The sequence below is a fragment of the Triticum aestivum genome, chromosome 3D (genome assembly GCF_018294505.1).
Source record: "Triticum aestivum cultivar Chinese Spring chromosome 3D, IWGSC CS RefSeq v2.1, whole genome shotgun sequence".
NCBI classification, from domain to species: Eukaryota; Viridiplantae; Streptophyta; class Magnoliopsida; order Poales; family Poaceae; genus Triticum; species Triticum aestivum.
The window spans coordinates 381,718,322-381,740,974 of NC_057802.1; the positions used below are offsets into that span (position 1 = coordinate 381,718,322).

The window sequence follows — 22,653 nt, forward strand, 5'->3', positions numbered from 1 at the left end:
CTTCCATTCTTGCACTCGGCCAGGGATCTGATTCAGTCGAGCCATCAGTGACTCGAGATCTTGTGAAAGTTCCGCATGGGGCCAGAGTTCAGCATCAACCCGAGTCATCGCCGCCTTCAGTCGGGCAAGATAAGCAACGGCATTGTCCATACGTGATTCCAACCACAGCAAGGTCATCGCAACATCATCTTTAACAGGACAATTTATGGGGTCGAGACCCGTCTCGACCCGCCCAGTCTCAGCCTCAAAGTCCTGACAAAGTTCTGCACAATCGAAAAAAATGGTGAGTCGACAGTATGACAAGACGTTCCAATCGATGGCAACTAATCAGTCGAACGATGATACCTTCAAGCTTAGGACCATTTTTGCTGCAAGTTGTCCCAGATAGGACTCCAGCTCGCCCGTCTTGGCTTTGAGGCTTCCAACTTCATTGGTTGAGTTCTCCTTGTCCTTCTTCAGTTGCTCGACCTCCCGATTGGCCTCAGAGATGGCGGTCTTCAGCTTCGAGTTCTCCTCTTCCAACTTGCTGACCGAAGCCAGCTTCTTGTCCGCAAGCACTGTCTTTTCTCGCACCTCCTTCTGAGCAGCAGCAAGATCCAGGTCCTTCTTCTCCAGAGCCTCCTTCATTTTCTCTAAAGAAACAACACTCTTCAGACGAGCTTGAAGTTGACGGTTTTCACTACGCACATCTGTTCTTGTGAAGTCACTAGGTTCAAAGAGACTGGAAGAAAAAAACACTGAGAAGGTGGATAGTTGACGATTGGTTACCTCCCATGATGGTTGTTTCTTCCTGGGCAGTCTTGAGGTTCTTTTTCGCCAGTTCAAGATCAAGATTGAGGCTGATTTGCTTCTTGTTCAACTCAGAAAGTTGAGCCCCAAGATCACAATACCTTTGCAGTCAGCGGGAGAGATATATCAGTCGACAGAAACAGAAGACAATCACAGTGAAAGTTACTCTAAGACTACTGCCGAATCAAACATTCAACAGTAGTCTCGGGGACTACACCCAGTGGGTGCACTTAGCGTGCCCCCACTGGTTTGGATCAACACTCAGCATGGTCTGCCCAGCATGAGTCAAAAAAAGAGGGGCATAGATTCTCAGACCCTAGTCGACTGCCAGCAGTCGACTGTGGTCTCGGGGACTACACCCAGTGGGTGCACTCTGCGTGTCCCCACTGGTTCGGACAAACACTCGACTCAGCATAAGTCGAGTGGAGTAGAAGACCTGTTAAACTCTAAGGCAGGCACACCCCAGTGGGTGATCGGATATGAAACACAGACCCATGATAGTAGATGCACATATGGGCAGCGAAGCAACAGCGGCAGTTTTTCATGATTCAAAAGTTCAGTCTGGAGTTAATTGACCTTAACGTTGGTCTGCAGAGCGGTGCTGGCATTATAGGCCACCTGACTGGCCTCGTGCATCACCTTCACATGCTCCATAACAAGATTCACCTGGCGAAGAGCCTCCCTGGCGGCACTTGGCGAGTCGTCTGGAGTTTGGTATGTAGCAAAGAGTGATGGCGCCAAGGCAGTCGAAGCAGCTACTGGGTCGGACGCATGAAGTTGCACTGGAGCAGCAGGAGTCGGAGCAGTCGACCCTGATGGGCGATCAGTCGTCAGCGTGTCGGCGAATGTGACGTTGGTCCGAACCGGATCTCCGGATCGCTCGACCACCGTCTCAAGCACCGGCATCGACCGAGGGACTTGAACCTCAAGCGCTCTCCCGCTCGAGCCCTTGCCTCTCTTCCTCCTCTCTTTCAGAGGCACTTCTTCTTCTTCATCATCTGGAAGCACGACAATGTCTTGTGGAGCTACAACAAAAAGAAAACATAAGAAATTCAACTGATCGACAACTCAATCGACAAAATAAGTTTCAGTCGAGTGGACTTACCAGCTCTGGAGGTGGCCGCGTCATCGGTTTCCTCATCTCCTGGGGCCTTGTCAACGTCCATGTCAGTCGTGGCAGAGGTTGGGCTGGAAAGATGCACGATCCATTCGGTCAGAACAGAAGAATCAGTCGGTAGAGGTAAACACAGAAAGGATACTCACCCAGAGGCAACAGGAACATCCATCTTGATCCTGGGCAGAGTCTTCCGAGCTTTTGGAGGAGCAACCTTGGGCTGCTTGGCGACTTTTTCTGTTGGCTCCAGAGTCGATGTCCGAGTGCGCTTCTGCGTTTGGGTGCTTGGGGCCACGTTCTTACCGCGCCCGCTCGCTGGGTCATGATGTTGCTTGGATCGACGTTCCGAGCAAGGCGGCGAGTCGACCGCTTCTTCGTCGTTCGACTCGTCGCTTTCCTCTTCGTCTTCATCATCAGGGGATTCCCAATCACCGTTCTCCTCCGCGCTGTCCTATCCCTCCTGGCCTTGCTCCAGAACTTGTTCACCATTGGGCATCAAGTACATCTCAGTAAAAACCTACAAGACAAGAAGTCGAGTAAAAGTCAGTCGGATTCAAGGGCAGTCGGAATATGTACCCAAAAACAGTCGGCGATGGAAGACACACCTTGTCTGGCTGATTGCTGTCTCTCAAGGGGTCGACTCTCCTAGCCCCTCTGGGGTTGTCCTTGTTGCCTGTAATGCTCTTCAACCACAGGGCCACCGTCTTAGCTGGTACTTCCTCTGGATGAACCCGAGTGGAGTCGTCGACCCCAGAGTACATCCACATAGGATGGTCACGGGCCTGGAGAGGCTGGATGCGTCGACTGAGGAATACCTCCAGCAGATCCATGCCAGTGACGCCCTGATTGATCAGTTGGACCACCCTCTCAACTAGCATGTTCGTCTCCACGCTCTCAGCAGCAGTCACTTTCAGTGAGGAAGGAGTCTGAACACGATCAATGGTGAAGTGGGGAAGTCCGGTCGACTGGCCTGGAGTTGCGAGGTCCTGGCAGTAGAACCAGGTCGACTGCCAGCCCCTGACCGATTCAGGAAGAGGGAAAGAGCTCCTCTGCCTCTTTTGGATACCCAAACCCCCACACATCTGAATGACATGAGTTTTCTCGTCACTCGTGTTTGCTTTCTTCACCGACTGAGAACGGATGGTGAAAATATGCGTAAAAAGACCCCAGTGCGGTCGGCACCACAGAAAATTCTCGCACATGGACACGAATGCAACAAGATATGTGATGGTATTGGGAGAAAAGTGATGGAGTTGGGCGCCGAAGAAGTTCAAGAAACCTCGGAAAAAGGGGTGCGGAGGAAGCCAGAAGCCCTAGTCGACATGGGTGGCGAGCAGAACACACTCACCCGGTCGCGGCTGCGGCTCCATCTCCCCCTCCGGCAGCCTCGCAGCGTCCTTGACGATCAGCCCGGACTCCACCAGCTCGTCCAGATCTTCCTGCCGGAGCGAAGACCGAATCCAATCGCCTTGGATCCAACCCGGCGGCAGCGCCGAGCGCGATGACGACCCGCGATTCTGCTTCTTGCCTTTCGCCGCCCCCGTCGCCTTCTTCGCGCGTTCCAGCGCCGCCGTCTTGTCCTTCACCATGGTGGTGGAGCGGCGGCGTCGAGAGCGGAGGATCCGGATGCAGTGGAGAAGCAGAGGAAAAGGGGAGAAAATAGACGCGCACAGTGCAGGCGCCTTGGCTCCGTCGCCTTATAAAGGCCCACTTCCGAGTGGCTGACGCGTGGGCCCAGGCGATCCCGTCAAATCCCGCAACAGTCGCACGCTGGGTACGTGGCGAAAAAGGTGGCGCAGAGATCGAGGCACTCATGTCTATCCATCCCGCTTACCTCGGCACGCTCCGTCCCGCGCGCTTCCCTGAAATTTTCAAATCCCGTGAGATCCAGGATACGCCGCAACCAATCGCGCCAAAGATTCTGCGCCCAGAAACAACACTTGACAGATGATGTTGCAAATTCACTCGACAACTTTCTGAATCGATCAAGGCGACTGAAGCAAAGCTGAAGTTCTAACATGAGTCTTCCGTCCTGCGTAAATACTCGTGAAGCGCAAGGGTCGGAGCTAGATCAACTTCAATCTTCTTTCCACTCGGACCTTAATCCATTCGGGGGCTAATGATGAGGATACAGACCTAGGGTAGGGTCACATGCCTGACCTATACGCCCTACCTAAGGTCACTACCCTAGAAGCAAAGAAGCTCAAGAGACAACAAAGGGTACCCAGTAAAGGTGTCAAGTGCAATCCACTCGACCAACGAACCACTCGGATACCCTTCCTTCCCGAAGTCACACGACCAGTCAACCACTCGACCATACAAGAAACCACTCGACCTACTGAAGACCAGAAGTCACTCAGAACAGCAACGGGCGAGCATTCACTCCGTAGTCTTTAAGGTCATTAAAGGCACTTAAGGCTGGCGTTACCAGTAACGCCTCAATCTTTATGTACATTCAACCCTCTGTAACGGGAGATGGCTGGGGTCCTGGCGAACTCTATATAAGCCACCCCCCTCCTCTGGGACAAGGGTTCGCACCCCCTGTAACACACACACATACTCATAATCCAGTCGACCGCCTCCGGGCACCGAGACGTAGGGCTTTTACCTCCTCCGAGAGGGGCCTGAACTCATAAACACTTGCGTACAACCTTGCCGTAGCTAGGACCTTGCCTCTCCATACGTACCCCCTATTCTTACTGTCAGACTTAGTACCACCACAACGACCACACCCGGCGAAGAACAACAGACGGGCGTACGCATGGACCGGCACTGTTGCAGGCCGCCGTGTGTCGCGCGAGGTCGTCGTGTCGGAGTAGTGGCCGGTGTAGTCGATGTCAAAGTTGAAGTAGAGGCGCGCGAGGGCCGACGGATGGCCGCGGGCGACGCAAACCGATCATAGATCAGAAAACCAAAAAAGAAGCACCGATCAAGGATCGGGAAAAAGGCTCTCTAGTGCAACCGATCAACACGACCGGCGGACGAACCCTAGGTACGGGCGGCGCGGCCCCAGAGGCGATCATGGAGATCGACTGCCCCGGGGGCGGCGCGGTGCGGAAGCGGCGACGGCTAGGGTTTGGATCGAGATTAGGCTGATACCATGTTAGGAGGAAGAGAGAGAGATTGTGGCAGAATATGATAAATTATGATAGATAATTTTTGCTTGAGCCTCATGGGCATATATATAGGAATACATGATCCATTTGGAGTACAAGACAAACCAGAATACTTCCTAGTCTATCTATGTTTCCAAATAATCAAATATACCATAAAAATGCTCTTGATCATACTCCATTTCTCCTTGATAGACTAGGAGATGATTGACGATCAAGGAGAGATGGACAAACCAGAATACTTCCTAGTCTATCTATGTTTCCAAACAATCGTCAATCATCTCTTGGCCGCCCGCACCAGCCTCGCCGCGTGGTGCGCGCCGGATGGCGCCGCCAGCTGCCCAGCCATGGACTCGGCGCACGCGAGCACGAAGCCGTTGCCGTAGTACCCTCCGGGGAGGCCCGGGTGCACCCGACGGCGGATGTCAACGGTGAAGAGGAGTTTCACGCGGAGGTCGCTCGGCGCGCTGAGGGACCGCACCCACGCGCGCCAGACGTGCGCCGCGAGCACCTCGAAGGATGTGCCCTCCTCGAGCCACGGTGCGCACAGGTCCTTGAGGCGCTGGACGTGTGCCCCCGTGAAGGTCAGAGACACCCGCGCCAGCGGTCCGACGAAGAGGCTGGACGCTGCCGCCAGTTCATCGCCGCCGGGGAGGGAGTTGGCGTATTCCTGGTGCTCGAACGCGACATGCGGGGGGCAGCGCGGCCTCAGGACGCCGCGGTCGTGGAAGGGCGCGACGTGATGGTCGGCGGCTTCGAACCTGGCGACGCGCGCCCAGGCATGGAGAAACTGTGCGGCGCCGATGCCGTCGCAGAGGCAGTGGCTGATGGCCGTGCAGAGGATGGTGCCGCCGCAGCCGAGGCGAGTCACTTGGACGACAAGAGTGGGCACGCCAATGAAGCTCTGTAGCTCGGCTCCGCCGCGGAGCAGCTTCCTCCAGGATTCGTGAGGCGTGGCCGACCCCTCGAGGAACTCGCGAGCGGTGAGCCCCGGCAGGAATCCCTCCCCGAAAAGCGCCCCCTCCGCGTTGCAAACGACGACAAGCTTGCCGTCGTCCCCGGGCCCGAGCCTGCCGGCGAGCGGGTAGTAGTCGACGAGGACTCTGGACAGCGCCGTCCTGAGGGCGTCGACGTCGACGGCACCTGTGAACACGAAGAGGTAGCGGAGGAGGCACGGGTCGTCGAGGTTGGAGAGCTAGAGGATCTGCGCTGGCGTCGCCTGGCTCGGACCGGCTCCTCTACCGTGCCTTTGAGCACGGCACGGCTGCCGTGCCTTCTTCGGACGCTCGTGGGCGCATTGGCATGGGCCAGAAACTTATCAAAAACTAATCAGCCCAGCCCTGCTGTTAGTTATACACACGTCTGAATTAATTAGCTGTCTAAGAAAGCTGTTTAGTTTTCTCAACAATAATTCCGAAGCTCACAATGACCGCTAGGCATTCGGTTCTTGGCTACTGTGTAATTTTTGCCTAAAAAACTACTCCATCCCATTTCATATTATTTATCCAGATACGGACCACAAATAATATGGGCAGTGGCAGTAGTTATTTTTAGTGGAACTGATTAAATGATTAACTACAATTAATACATGACCAACACTAAAAAAATAAAAAGGCGAGCGATAGGCACCGGTGCGCTGGCTGAAATTTCGGCCGGTCGCACCGCGGACGTCCGATCTGGCAACAGACACCCATTAATTCATTTTTCCTACCTCAAAATGACTAGCGATTTGCACGCGCACAACCTCCCGCTTGGGCCATGCACGGCGTGGTCACCGCCCCCGGCGTCCTCCACGTTCGTCGACGCGGCTCGCCGCCCCTCGCCGCAGCTCGCCATCGCCGTCGTCACATGCCCTTCCAATCTCGCCGTCGTTCCCAACGCCACCCATATGTCGGATGCAGCTCCACCGAAAGCCTAATGGAGCTTGCGGCCAAAGCCGGTTCCATCAGCTTGCGCATCCCATCGAAGCACGGTGTCACCGCCTCCGGCTCACCGTCGTGGTCGATTTTGCAGCACTATGTTCCAGCAAAAAAAAAATCTGAGCAACTAAGAAGACCATGGACCTTCCTCGCCGGAACGTACCAAAACTTTTGGCCGGCCGTAGCAAAAATAAAAGACGGTTCCAGCGCCCACTTCATGAACGTCGTCTCTGTCGTCTTCACCAACACCCTCATCTAGCGGTGAAGACGGTTATTAAAGTAATGAAGATTACTGCAGTTTTTCTTCGCGGGCGGTCGCAGACATGTTGGATCCGCCGCTCGATGAGGATGTTGGTGAAGATGACGTAGGCCAGAGGGATTTAGAACAACGGTGCTCGACGATGGCGTTCGCGAAGTGGGCGCCGGATGGAGGGATTTAGGGTGGTGATCCTCGCTGACGGCCCACTGCACCTTTTGTTTTACAGCGTGGTCATTTATTAATTATAATTTATTATTTTTAACTTAATTATTTAATTAGTTCCCCTAAAAAGATAAAAAAATGAGCAATGCTAAAAAGACAAATAGTTAATCAGTTTAGGCGTGTGCACATCTAACAGTTAGGCTGGGGTGATTAGTTTTTGTTAAATTTCTGGCCCATGCCAATGCGCTCACGAGCGTCCGAAGAAGGCACGGCAGCCGTGCCGTGCTCAGAGGCACGGTAGAGAAGCCGCCTCCGGGGTCACCAGCACCGGCTCCATGCGGTACTCGCACTCAGCCGCGATCTCCATGTGTTCCTGCTCTGCTGTCGATCTGCGTCGTCGACTTCGGCTGCTGGCTTTGTAGACCAGACATGCAGATCAAAACAGATGGTGGAGATGGCCACATTGGTGTCACTCACTTGTTTTTCTCTCTCTAGGCTATAGTGACCGGTCGTCCTGATCTATCTATATCCGGTGATCCTTGAAATCTGATAGATATGTTGATCAATGTATATATTTATATACATATATCCTCTGGCTATTCAAAGTGTTTGTATGTGTGTGGGTGCTGTCTGTTTCTTTCTGATTGCACGCAAAACAACGTGCTGAAAAAACAAAAAACAAAATAAACTACATGGAGGATCCATCTTAATTGTCCCTAATTTAGTACAAAGTTCATCAAGCGTGAAGACCTTGTTGTAATAAATCAGCGACAATTAATATGTATAGGAGGGAGTAGTACTTCTTTCATTTTTATTTAGTCCGCGTATTAGCTTTGGTCAAAGTCAAGCTTTGTGAACTTTGACAAAGTTTATCAACAAAAATATTAACATATACAATAACAAATTAATATCATTAGATTCATTATTGATTGTACTTTCACGTCATATAGATTTGTTATGCTAATCTTTTATATTTTTTCCTATAAACTTGGTCAAACTTTATAAAGTTTGACTTCAGTCAAACCTAATATGTAGAATAAATAAAAACGGAGGGAGTACAATATTACACGCAATTGATTCTTGTAGGTAATAATATTTGTCGTGATATTCAAAGCATTAGTATCATTGAATTTATATTCTTCGCTCCTTGCAAAGAATACTATACTAGTGTTCTCATACAAGCCACATACCAGTTGTTGTATTTGCCGGCCCAGTTCTGCTTCGTCCCGTCCCACATCATGTTGTCGGTTTTCACGCTACAAGCGGTTCTACCGTGTTTCTTCAAACTAGTAAATGTGCAGGTGCAATGCCCGTTGATATTAGGCAGTATATTAATTACATGTAAATATTATGTAGGATATTATTTGCGTGTTAATTATATCAGTGTCTAATATTGATATTTGATATGATATTAATTGCACGCTAGATATATCAAGCACTCGTCGGGGCAGTCCGGGTCATTAGATTGACCTGGTTTGATGGTCAAGATTAACTGTATCTTCCCCTTTAGGCATGTTTATATTGGTATAGATATAGATTAACATAGTGATGTTTTTCTAGGTGCAACGGCTGGTGCACATCTTAACAGAATTGGTTGGCTCAGATTTTGGGAGTAGATAAGCCTTGGAGCCAAAAGGAATTCCACTTTTCTCTCGGTTTATAGTCATCACTATGTTGGGCCACTTCATCTTGTCATGTACTACCTTTCTCCTGGTTTATCGGTCCCCTTTGTTTTTGTGTCAAATTTAGCAAAATATAAGTTGTATGTCATAAAATTTATATTCTTGGACTCGTATTTGAAAGAAAATTCCCCATGTATTATTTTTTATGTATACAACTTACCTTTTGCTGGTTAATTGAAGATCAAAGTTTGACCCAAAATACGAGGGGAGTAATAAACAAGGACGGAGATAGTACCGTGTTGTTAGTTTTCACATGGGAACAATTTCTGATGATTTCTTTGTTTTTTTTCTTCTATTCTATTTTCTCTGATGGTCTTTTATTCTTCTTCTCTCTTTTGCTTTCTCAAGAAAAAAAACATCATGTTTTACTTTCTTGAGTTTTTTAAACTTATCAACATTTTTTTCAAAATTCATGAACAGTTTTAGAATTGTGAATATTTCTGTTAAAATCAATGAGCAATTTTCAATTTTGGGATTACTATTTTTTGCAATATTTTTTGTGTTTTTGCAATAGTTATTATATTAAATATATATAACCGGTTGGAAACCATGTAGAAAATAATTGTCTCACCATAGATAGAGAGGCGCACGAAGGGCTTCACGGGCCGGCTACCCGTATGTTCTATTTCCGAGACTATTCATTCGTAAGACCGATGAACTTGATGCACCCGGGAGCAACTAGCCACGTGTCGCATATTGGGCGCTCCTCGCGATTTCGGGTTTTTTATTTTTCTTGTAGGCGTTTTTTTGTTTTGGATGTTTTTTTTGGCTTTTTGGTTTTTCCTAGGTTTTTGGACGAAAAAATATTTTTGAATTTTTTTTGCTCGGATACGTGTTTTTTCTGTTCACGATAGACACATATTTACTTCTCGGGAAGGCACAAATTTGCTTCTGCGAGAGGCACAAATTTACTTCTTGTGGAGGTACAGGTTTGCTTCCGCGAGAGGCACAGGAAAAAAGCACGTTTTTTTTTGCTTCCATGAGAGACATTGTTTTCCTTTTCGTGGAGGCACATATTTGCTTTTGCTAGAGTCATAACTGTGCCTCTCAGAAAAGGAAAAACACATTTTATTTTTTCTTCTTTCATGAGAAACATCGATTTGCTTCTGCGAGAGGCACGGATGTGCCACTCGGAAAAGGAAAAAACACAGTTTTTTCCACGAGAGGCATAGATTTGCTTCTTGTGGAGGTACAAATTTGTTCACGAGAGGTACCATTGTGCCCATCGTGAAAAGGAATTTTTTTTGAAAAAATAACGTCCTCGCGGTTTGTTTATTTTAAGTTTATTAAAACCTATTAACATGAGATCTAGTTTTGAAAATCTCGACGCGAGGAATCCAACAGTGAAAACGCTTCGGGATTTATACGCACGGTCAAAAAGATAAATTATTTTGAATAAACAAATGTATGGAAAAATGGAAACCTCCATGTTGCGACAAGTGACGCACATGTAGTGCGCCACCGCCATCGATTGAGCCGAGTACCGTTGTCTTCCAATGGCCGTTGCTATGTACCGAGCGGCATAATCCTCGCTCCAAACATTGGAAGGCAACCTCTAGCCTCAACTAGGATTTGAAAGTCTTTCGGTGTAGAAGAAAATCGAAGCTCATATGGCTAGTTTGCATGTCTGACGCTCATATGGGCTAATTTGTATGTCTAGGATGCAGAAGAGGAACAAAATAATTCAACGTGCAAGCTCGCATTAAGCAGTCAAGGTTAGATTTTCCATAGCATTAATTCTTGAATATTTGTGCAGTGGCATAACACTTTGGTTCGCACTTTTAAATCATGTACTCCCTCTGTTTTTTAATATAAGTCATTTTAGAGATTTCAATAGGGACTATATACGAATGCATATAGACGCATTTTAGAGTGTAACTTCATTTATTTTATTCCGTATGTAGTCCACTAGAGGGATACAGGCGCTTGCGCTGCGCCCGTTTTTCTGTCAGTTCATTTTGATTTTTCTGTTTTGTATTAGTTTGCTGCTCCTGTGGATTTTATGTTTTATTTTTTGGTATGGTGTGCCAAGGCGGTTGAGCATAGTTCTGGGGCGTTCGGTGCTTCTAGAAACGGGTGGTTTTTGAAGGTCTGCAGTCAGATGACACTTTCTTGTCAAGTAGTCAGTTCGTGTTGTTGTTGCTGGATGCCGGCTCCGGTGGTTGGGTCCTCATAGTGGAGGCGCGGGGCGTGTCTGATCCCATGGCCGGCGGCGACTACAGGGTAGGAGCTGGCCGCAGCACTCTCTGGCGTTGTCATCCCTCCAATCACGCGGTCCCGGTCTCGTCCTCATGGCCGAGCGCGCATCCTCGTCAGGTGTCGCCTTGTCGCTGCCCGCCGTACCCATCGCAGAGCACTAAGGAAATCAGGAAGATTTATCAATTGGATAACACCATCCAGTATAAAATTATCACCTAGCTACTACACACACATCTAGCCCACACACCACACGCAACAGCAGATAAGCCGTGCAAGCACGCGACGAAGCAACAACCTGAGAAAGCAGGAAGCAAGGGGCAACAGGACTCACGGCCAAAAGAGTGAGGAGAAGACACAGCCGTCGTGCGCTCACCGTCATGTAGTTCACGTCGAGGCGGATCAACAGGAAGGTGAGCGACTCGTTGCGAGGGCTTCGGCGCTGATCGACCCGAGGTGACGGGATGTGGACGACGCGGTGGCTGCGACCTCGAGGCAAGGACGGGGCCGGCATGCTGCTGCGGCCCGAGTTCCGCATCCCACATAGACACGGCCTCCGCACTCCTGCATGCGCCACCACCCCCTGTGACCGAGCACAGGTGAAGGAGATGGGAGGGGGCCGGGGACGGGATTGCGGCAGAAGGAGACGGCGGCGTGGAGCGTTGTTTGTGTTCAACAAAAAGGAATAACATGAACTATATATGGGAACGTGGGTGCTTTTTTTTCTTCCAGATGGCCTTGATGGGAGCTTCGGGAGAAGGGAAGGATAAGTCAGGCGGAAACAAAACCGACTATGGAAGTATGGGAGGCCAGACCGACTATGAGAAGACAACGTTCATAACCATCATAGCGTTGACCCAGACGCCTCCCATCGCCCCGACGCACGAGAGGGCTTCAATTTTTGGGAGCTTAGTAACTCTAGAGATATTGGAATCTGGGATATAATATGATTATTGAGTTTGAGGATGAGAGCCTTTTGGCTGCGGCGGCTCACGGGTCCGACGTGGATATGCACGAGGGTGACGGCAGCGCGGGAGCATTGGAGCCGCCGGTCGAGGACTCTGGACGACAGATGTCCAAGGGACTGGGGTTCGAGCCCGCGATGACCGGGGATGGAGCGGCTCCACCCTCCTCGGTGCCTGCGACGACTCTGAGATTTGGGTCCTTCGAACCCGCTTCTGCTCCCCCGAGGCTGTGGAGTGATCGGGTTGAGTCCGAGGAGGCTTTTGAGCTCGCCTTGCCTGCCTTGGAGTTTGAGGATTCTGTGTGTTCTATTCCTGGGGTTCCTGGGGCTTCGTCGATCTCGGTCTGGGGAGAGGAGGAGGTGAGTCGGCAGGTGGACGCTCCCTCTCGTGCTCAGCACGCTGTCCCTCCTCAGGACGTGGCGCCGGTGTTCGTGGCTGGTTTGTCGGGAAGGGTCCCGGGGCAGGCGGCCTCGGGTTGCTCTTCTCCTGCAGAGGTAGGGGATTCGGGGCAGGTGGCACCCGTGTCCTTCTCTACGTTGGGAGGGGGTCTGGGGCAGGTGGCCTCGGATACCTCCTTTCCCGTCGCGTCTACCTCTTTGCTGGTGGCGGCTGTGCCATCGGGAGGGGGCTCGGGGCAGGTGGCCTCGGAGCCCTCTTCTCCTGAGGCGCCTATGGTGGTGGCCTCTCCGGTGCTGGGTGGGGAGTTAGGGCAGGCGGCCCATGCACTCCCTTCACCCCGTTCGCCGCCGGCTCCGTCCTGTGGGGCGCGCTAGACGTCTGAGGCCATGGTGAGTGCCTTTCCACTTCCTGGCGAGTCTGCTGGGGAGTCCGTGCAGGCGGTTCGGCCTAGCGGTTGGGGTGAGGCAGGAGGTCCTACCCCGACCAGGATCTCTCGGGAGGAGGTTATTGCGTTTGGAGGGATTCAAGATCCGATGTTTGAGGGGCGACGGGTGAGTGGCCGTCTCCAGACTCAGCCGGATGTGGACGACATTCAGCAGCGGTGCGCCATGAGGGCGGCCAAGCTCCGTGACGTTGAGGTCACTACTGGTATGTCGGTTAATACTTCTAATTCCATTCTGCATTTTCTAATGATGAGATTGTTGAAAATACAAATCAATTAGGAGTTTCACTAGGTAGTAATGCTACTGTATCTCTAATTCTGTTAATGATCTTCTGGATCTAGAGGCTGAGCGGGCCTTAGAGAAATTTAGCGGCGGTTAAACCCATGAGTGATTCTGAGGTTGATGCGTTGGGGGTTAGGGTGCTCGACAATTTTTGTGCGGATCTTATTCCTCCCATACCTGAGGCGGAAGAAGAGGATGATACTCCTGATATGGTTATGGCTGGACCTTCTGAGACTGGTTGTGAGGACAGGTTGCAGAGTCAAAATGTCTCTAAACGCAAGTGGAAACGGAAGGTGTTCCCGGTGTCCGCAGTGCGTAGGAGTGCTAGGATTCGTACGGCTAAAAAATTCCCTGATGAACTATGAAAGGAATCTTTTGGAATAGCAAAGGTCTAAAGGACTTGGCTAAAAGAAGGTTTCTTGCTGAGGCGTCTGTCGAGCATCGATTAGATTTTATCGCTCTATCGGAGACAGGTAGAGATAATTTTGCGCCACAATTTCTAAATACTTTGTCGGGAGGTATTGATTTTGATTGGCATTGCCTGCCACCGAGAGGGAGATCGGGTGGAATCTTACTCGGCGTTCGATGCGAAGCGCTCGAGGTTCGAAGTGTGGTAATGGGTGACTTTGCAGTCAAGTTTCGGGTGCGTTCGAAGGATGATGGGTTTAATTGGGCTTTGGTTGCGGTATATGGTGCCGCTCAGCCCGAACTCAAGCCCGAGTTCTTGGCTGATCTCGTTAGGATTTGCGGTGACGAGCAGCTTCCTATCCTGGTGGGGGGTGATTTCAATATCATTAGAAGCCGTGAGGATAAGAGCAATGAAAACTTTGACGGTAGATGGTCGTTCATGTTTAATACTATCATTGAAAGTCTTGACCTGAGAGAAATTGAGCTCTCAGGTAGAAAATTCACCTGGGCTAACGCACTACCAAATCCGATGTATGAGAAGTTGGATCGAGTGTTGGCTAGTGTCAATTGGGAACAGAAGTTTCCGCTAGTCACAGTTCAGGCTTTGTCCCGTGGAATTTCTGATCACACGCCGTTATTTGTGGACTCTAGTGAGGCCACCCACCTGGGAAACAAAAACTCGTTCTCCTTTGAGCTGGCTTGGTTTGAACGACAAGGTTTCTTTGATCTCGTAGCCAGAGAGTGGGCTAAGGATTCAGGAGGGAAGACTGCGCTTCAGCGCTGGCAGAATAAGTTTAGGCATTTGAGAAGTTTCCTGCGTGGGTGGGCTAAGCATCTTAGCGGGATTTATAAGGTCGAAAAGGAAAGGCTCCTTTCCCTTATTCAGTCCCTAGATGTAAAAGCAGAAACCACGGTGTTGCCGGCCGCGGAGCTTCATGCCAAGCTTGACGCTGAGATGAGGCTGAAAGAACTTCTTCGAGAAGAGGAATTGAAGTGGGCGTTGCGGGCCAAGGTCCGGCGAGTAGTCCAGGGGGATGCGAACACTCAATTCTTTCACATGATCGCTAATGGTAAACATAGAAAGAAGAGGATCTTTCAGCTTGAGCAAGATGAAGGAATAATTTAAGGACAGGAAAACCTAAAACTGTACATTACAGAGTATTACAAGCAACTGTTTGGTCCTCCAGAGGATAACTGTGTGTCTCTGGATGAGTCCAGGGTTGAGGATGTTCCTCAACTCTCAGCGGTGGAGAATGATATTCTAGCGGCTCATTTTTCTGAGAAAGAGGTGTTTGAGGCCATTTCGCAAATGGAAAATAACAAGGCGCGGGCCCCGATGGATTTCCTGCAGAGTTTTATAAAAAGTGCTGGCATATTATTAAAGGGGATCTGTTGCCTTTGTTCAATGATCTCTTCTCTGGGCAGCTTCAGCTTTTTCAGCTGAATTTTGGAACGATAACCCTTCTTCCTAAGAAAACAGAGGCTGTGAGAATTGAGCAATTCAGGCCCATCTGTCTTCTTAATGTAAGTTTCAAAATCTTTACCAAGGTCGGGACTAATAGGCTCACACAGATCGCGCATGCTGTGGTGCAGCCTACCCAAACTGCTTTCATGCCGGATAGGAGCATCCTTGAAGGGGTTGTGGTCCTTCATGAAACGCTCCATGAGATCCACACGAAAAAGCTGGATGGGGTTGTTTTCAAAGTGGATTTCGAGAAAGCGTACGACAAAGTCAAATGGCCCTTCCTTCAACAGGCCTTACGCATGAAGGGTTTTGATGAAGCTTGGCGACGCCAGGTAGAATCCTTCACGCAAAAAGGGAGTGTTGGAATTAAAGTGAATGATGATATAGGTCATTATTTCCAGACACACAAAGGCCTGAGGCAAGGTGATCCAATGTCCCCTATTTTGTTCAACATTATGGTTGATATGTTGGCAATTCTCATAGGTAGGGCAAAGGAGGCCGGTCAGGTGGGTGGCTTGGTGCCTCACCTAGTTGATGGGGGCGTGTCCATTTTGCAGTATGCTGATGATACAATCATCTTTATGGAGCATGGCTTGGCAAAAGCGAGAAATATGAAGCTGGTGTTATGCTTATTTGAACAATTGACCGGATTAAAGATTAACTTTCATAAAAGCGAGTTGTTCTGCTTTGTAGAGCCGAGGAGGAACAAGAGGCTTATAGGCAATTGTTTGGATGTGAGGTTTTACCTTTTACTTACCTAGGTATACCCATTCACCATCGTAAGCTAACAAACAGAGAGTGGAAATGCATCGAGGATCGGTTTGAGAAGAAACTTAGTTGCTGGAAGGGCAAACTTATGTCTTATGGAGGCCGGTTGATTCTTATCAATTCGGTGCTCACGAGTATGCCCATGTTCCTACTATCTTTCTTTGAAGTTCTAGTTGGGGTTAGGAAACGGCTGGACTTCTACCGATCAAGATTTTTTTGGCAGAGTGATGAATTAAAGAGTAAGTACCGACTCGCCAAATGGGATATCATCTGTAGACCAAAGGACCAAGGGGGTCTGGGTATTGAGAATCTTGAGGTCAAGAACAGATGCCTTCTCAGTAAGTGGCTGTATAAGTTATCAGTTGAGACTGACGCAACATGGGCGCAGATTCTCCGTAACAAGTATCTGCAGTCCAAAACTTTGTCACAGGTGACAGTGAGACCAACTAATTCGCCGTTTTGGAAGGGGCTTATGAGAGTTAAGGCAGCCTTCTTTAATAGAACAAAGTTTATAGTCGGTGATGGCAACAATACCCGTTTCTGGGAGGATACTTGGCTTGGTGATACGCCATTGGCGCTCCAGTACCCGTCCCTATATCGTATTGTTCAACGACGTGATGCACTAGTTGCAACGATTATGCAGTCCATTCCCCTTAATATCCAGTTTCGGAGGGTGCTTGTTGGTGATAGATGGGAAGCATGGCTTCATTTGGTGAGTAGACTGATGGAGGTTCAGCTAGCTCATCAGCCCGATCAGTTGTGTTGGAAACTTACTAGGTCTGGAGAATTTACGGTTAAGTCGATGTATATCGATGTCATTAACTCTAGTGTCATTCCTAGTTCCAAACATGTTTGGAAAGTAAAAGTTCCTTTGAAGATTAAAGTGTTTATGTGGTATGTACATAAACAAGTCATTTTAACAAAGGACAACTTGGTTAAGCGCAATTGGACAGGATCTACTAGGTGTAGTTTCTGTGATAGGGACGAGACCATTAAGCACCTCTTCTTTGAGTGCCCGTTGGCGAGAGTTTTGTGGCGCACCGTGCAAATTGCCTTTAACATTACTCCTCCGAATTCGGTCGGTACGTTATTTGGAACGTGGCTTGATGGGATAGAGTCCGATACAGCTAGACACATTCGTGTAGGAGTATGTGCGTTGTTATGGGCAATTTAGAACTGCAAAAATGATTTGGCTTTTAACAGAACAACAACTATTCATTTTTTGCAGGTTTTATTCCGAGCTACGACACTGACCCGTTTGTGGTCCTTACTCACTCCGACGGAAGCCAGGGAGCGTTTGGTTACTGGATCTGTCCGGTGGGAGATGGTAGCGCGGGATATCTCAACCGGTTTGGATGGCGGTCATGTAATAGGATATGCGATTAGTTTTCCTATCTTTGTTTTGCCAGCCGGTTGTGGCTCCATGACTTTTTTATCTTTGGCGTTGAGGCTCTCTGTGAGCTAGCCTTTATTTTGTTTCCAGACTTTAAGACCTTGTTGAACCTTTTTTATTTATAATTGTGGCCGTATGCATCGTTCTGATGCAGAGGCCGGGGAGTCCCCCCTTTTCGAAAAAAATATTATTTTTTCAAAACAGAGGCAAAATATTTGCCTCATCGATTAATTAAAAAGAAGAGAATTACCCGATTAATTAACGGAAAACCAGGCGAAAACCGATACATACAGACCACATGCGGACTACTTGCTAAAAAAGAAATTCCATGACCCTACGGTTAACCCGACAAACATACATAACGCGCAACAACCACAACCCCTCGCACTTCTACGTCACAATGAAACCCTCAACGAAACCAAAGTTTAATACAACGGACACCACGAAATCCACGGAGACGAGCCAATCGGAGATGATGGTCGAAGAGACGGAGCATCATCCATTAAGCAGCCGCGGACGCCTTACCAATGACGCCACTCTTCTTGCCTTTGCTCCTAAGATCCTTCTTCACCTTCTTGCTTTTACCCGTAGAAGCCTCCTTCGCTAGGAGGCAAGCAATCGCCTTGCCAGACCCAGGGCTAGCTGCCTCCGAACCATTGAGCAAGCGACAAAGCTTTTTCGCAAAGACCACCTCGTCAATACGTGCCAACATACCTTCATGGTCAAACACGGGCGATTGGATGGTCTTCAACGCCTCAGAATTAGGTGCCAAAGCATCCACCTCATCAACCTCGGCACCCACAGATGCCACCTGACCAACAGCCACAGGTGGGATGATACGTCTCCAACGTATATATAATTTTTGATTGTTTCATGCTGTTATACTATCATTTTTGGATGTTTTTACAATCATTTTATAGCAACTTTATATCATTTTTTTGGGACTAACCTATTGACATAGTGCCCAGGGCCAGTTGTTGTTTTTTGTTTGTTTTTTACTTCGCAGGAAATCAATACCAAACGGAGTCCAAACACAGTGAAACCTTTTGGAGATTTTTTCTGGACCAGAAGACACCAGATGGGCCAAAGAGTACTAGAGGGGTGCCATGTCGGGGATATACCCCGCGGTATGACCCGGCAAGATATATGACCCGACTGGGACTTGGCGTTTCATTGGTAACCCGCCGAAGGATTGGCGACTTACGAGTCTGGCGGCTCACTGGTCTGACGACTCACGAGCCTGGCGATTCACTAATGGCCCTGATGGCGGGTCAGATAGTGGACTAGGCCCAAGGCCCATAAGGTCGTCTCATGTTATGCTAGGCCGGCTTAAGAGGAAAGCATAAGGAATATTCCCTTACAAAGGAAGCAAGACTAGGACTCCACTTGTAATAGAGTAATCCTAATCCTACTACGACTAGTCATGCAACCCGCCCCTTCACTTATATAAGGAGGGGCAGGAAAATAATCGTTAAGGCTAGACACAACTAGAGGAGAGCCGGTTATGTGGCGTCTCCCTCATGAGCATAATGAGACCTAGCCACAAACAACATGTAGGGCTATTACTGGATGATGTTTCCCGGGGCCCGAAGCTGTCTAAATTCTTGTCTTGTGTGTTGATCCGCCTCGCGTCTCTCGTCCCAATCAACCCCTCTCAAGCTACCACATAGATGTGTTGGCCTCACGGCTAAGTCCTCATACTAGGACATCTGCCGTGACGTTTCCACGACAGTTAGCGCCCATCGTGGGGTCTGCGCACGGTGGTGTTGAGTTCTTGAAGGGAATTTTTCCTAGGGTTCGAGAAGATCGCGGTTGGTTAGATGAAGAAAAGCTGGCACAGAGCAATCTCCCAGGATAACCCGGCATGGGATAACCTTGAATAGAAGCGGCAAATACATCGTTTTGTGATTAACTCTGGAACAGGCAGTACGAGGTTTGAGATCGAAAGAAGATAGGGTTCCGTGTGCATTGCCCTACGTGACTTGGTGCGTGTTTGGTTGCCCGCGTTAGGCCCAGCCTGGCCCGGGCGGGAAGAATTTGGCCCGTTTGGTTTCCTGCATTCACTGTGCGGCCGCATCGCACGAAACTTAAAGCACGTCCAGGCCAGGCCCAGGGGAAACACACGATTCGGCAGTAGCTCGCGAGCCTGGCTCGGGCGAGGCAGGGGAGGGCGACGCGCTTCTCCCCTCGTGCGAGCAGGGGAGATGGCGCGAGCTCGCCCGCGTCGCCGAAAAATTGGCGGGAGGATTTCGGCTCACCTCCCGCCGCTCCATCCCTATTTAGCCCCTCCCTCACCGCCCCAACTCCCGCCACCATTCTTCCTCCGTTCGCACTTTCCCGCCGACGCGCATCGGCATCGACGAGCAGGTAAGCGGCACATATTCATCGGCCGGCGGTCGACGGCGTCGGAGCTCCTTCACCGGCCGGCGTTCATCTTCCACCACCATCCCCCCTCGTCCTCAAGCTGCAGCCATGGCCTCTGTGAGTTCAATCCCCCTTTCTCTCTGTTCCTTCTAGCTAGATCTGAGCTGCAACTAGGGTTTGATCTAGATGCATGGTTGATTAGTGGTCTGATCTGTGAGCTGATATGGTTGGTTGCTATGCTGCGATTGCAATTTGTGGTAGGGCTAGATGTTCAAGCATGTGGTAGGCTAGATTAGTAATAGAGTTTGAAGTTGAACCTTGTGCTTGTGTTGAATCATGCTTAGATCTGTGATTTGTAGCTATTGATGGTCCATTTGTAGCATGTTGTTTGTTGTAGATGTATGTTCCTGCTCATAGATTGTCTGGTATGCTTAGTATGATAGTGATGAACCATGTACATGTATGCTCCTATTTTCATGGATTGTCCGGTATGTTGTGTGCTATGCTCACTGTCAATGTGTGCTATGATTGTAGGACATGACCACGCAAACGCAGGATCTTAGTCAGGCCCTTGTCGTGTCCGACAGCCAGTTTGCTCCATCGTTTGTCGAGGACTCGCAGCCTATGTCCGAGATGGCACCTGATTCAGAGGTGTTCGAGTCTGATTCCCTCTATGTGCCAGTAGTGCTCGTTGAGCCAACTCCTCCTGCTGCTGCTGCTGCCGCTGCAATCAAGCTAGCAGCAGCAAAGGAAAAGAAGGATGGTAGGTCCAACAACATGAAGTGGCAGCCGTTCATGTCCACGTTTGTGCTGAACAAGATGTGTGAGCTCATCTCTAGTGGAGTTAGGACTGACAAGGGCTTCAAGGAAGTGCACTTGAACACCGTTGCAAAGCAGGTGTTCGAGTTCTGTGGGCAAGAGGTGTCTGCCACCCAGGTGTACAAGCACCTGAGGAAGTGGAGAAGTCGATGGATCCAAGTGTCCAAGCTGAGAGACCTTAGCGGCGCCTCATGGGATGAGAACACTTGCTCCATAGTTCTGGAGGCAGAGCACTACGCCGGTCATGTCGCGATTAGCTCACAACCCTCTTCCTTTTCATACTGTCCACCATTGCCTACTCCTAACTGCAACTAACAACACTTGTGTTTCATTCTTAGGACCACCCAAGGGACGCTGAGTTCCTCAACACACCCATCCAAAACTACAACCAGATGCAGCACATCTTCTCCTTCGGGCTGGCAACTGGGAAGCATGCCATGGGCTCGGGTGAGCCTCTTGGTTCTCCCATGACAGACTTCCCTGGGACACCGGACGTCGAGGTCCTTGATGGCCCTGACAAGCCCGTTGCGAAGCCCTTCGACAAGCCATTTGACCCCGTCCATGATAGGAAGAGGAAGAGAGGAGGCCTGATGGAGGAGGATATCAATGTCTTTTGCAGCATGACTGAGGCGGTGAAGGAGGTGGCAACAACCATCAGGGAGTGCAAGCCCCTCGACGTCCACCCTGACCTGTATGGCGCTGTCATGACCCAGGGTGGATTCAGCGACGAGGCTCTCATGACAGCTCTCAGCCACCTGCTTGACAACAAGGCCCAGGGTGTTGGGTTCGTTGCCATGGCCGACGCTCACAGGGTGCTGTGGCTCAGGAGCTGGCTGGGCAAGCACTACTACTAGAGTAGTGCTGCCTGTGAGCGTGCATGATCCCCGACGGCAATGGCGGCGGCGACGATGAAGACGATGACGATGACGACGACGTACATTTTGTGTAGCTAGGGCTCAAAAACTATTTGATGTTCTGTATATTTTGGTGAGGTGGTATATACTAACCCCTCACGCTGATGGTGAACTTGCGGTGGTAGGACGACACCCTCTTTTGGATGTGGTGGTAGGTTAACACCAAGGTAGTGCTAGGTTGAACTTGCTATGCCGTATGATCATGCATGCTTTACTTCTCTTCTGCTCCATTGTTGTTTGCGTGCTACTTTGCTTGCTACTTGTGCTCCATTGATTTGCTGCTTCAACTCTTGCTCTTGTGCATTGCTAGGGCAAGTGGTATGCCATGTTCATCGTAAGGTTCCAGGGGTTTATAGTTCATGGGAAGAAGCCAATGCACAAGTGGCATCGTATAGCAACAACAACTATGGAGGGTTCAAGACTAGGCAGACAACAGAACAAGCTTACTCCGCCTGGGTGCGAAAGCACGGAGGCAGCAGTGTCGACAGTGCCAAGGTTGGAGCTGTCAAAGTGGAAGCTGCTAAGGTGGATCGTCAGTTCGGCCTGAAGCTGAAGAACTTCATCATCTTCGCCCAGTTCGTCACCATTGCTGTGTTGTGGCGTTGGTGTGCTAGGTGTGATCATTGTGGGTAAGCTCACCAACTAGGGTACAAGATAAGCACAACATGTACGCCGTATGCAACCAAACGTCGTGTTCATGTGCCGCTAGGGCCAATGCAGCCAACCAAACAAAGTGCACTTGGGTATTATCTAATACAGGGACTAGGGATGCAGGCAACCAAACAAGTTGCATATGGCATATTAGGGCCTGTTTTTCTCCAACCAGGCTGAGTTGAGAAGGATATGTAATGCGACTACTATTCCAAACTGAAACCAAACACGCCTTTGTTGATCCGCCTGTCCGATTGAGGTTGATTTCCGCTGAAACGGCGGGTGCGATCCGGCGAAACCGAGACCGACTCAAAGTACTTCGCTGTTTGATTGCCGTTTCATACGGCGAGAGCCAGCGCACGTGAAGGAAATTGCATTGATAGCAGTTGACATACGTAGATTTGCTTCAAAGTTCCGAGGCTGCTACCCTGTAACTATCATTACACATTGTGTCAATCATCAAATCAGGGGCACACCAGCCAAAGGAGCAGAACTCTAGGAGGAAGAATCAAATCAACCAGGTGCTGACGTACTTCTAAAAAAGAAAA

General features: G+C 49.7%; 1 pseudogene; it reads right to left on the reverse strand.

Moving 5' to 3' along the window:
* Window positions 1-5,191: 5,191 nt before the first annotated feature.
* LOC123074705 (alcohol acyltransferase 9-like) lies at window positions 5,192-7,723 on the reverse strand (annotated as a pseudogene).
* Window positions 7,724-22,653: the final 14,930 nt, after the last annotated feature.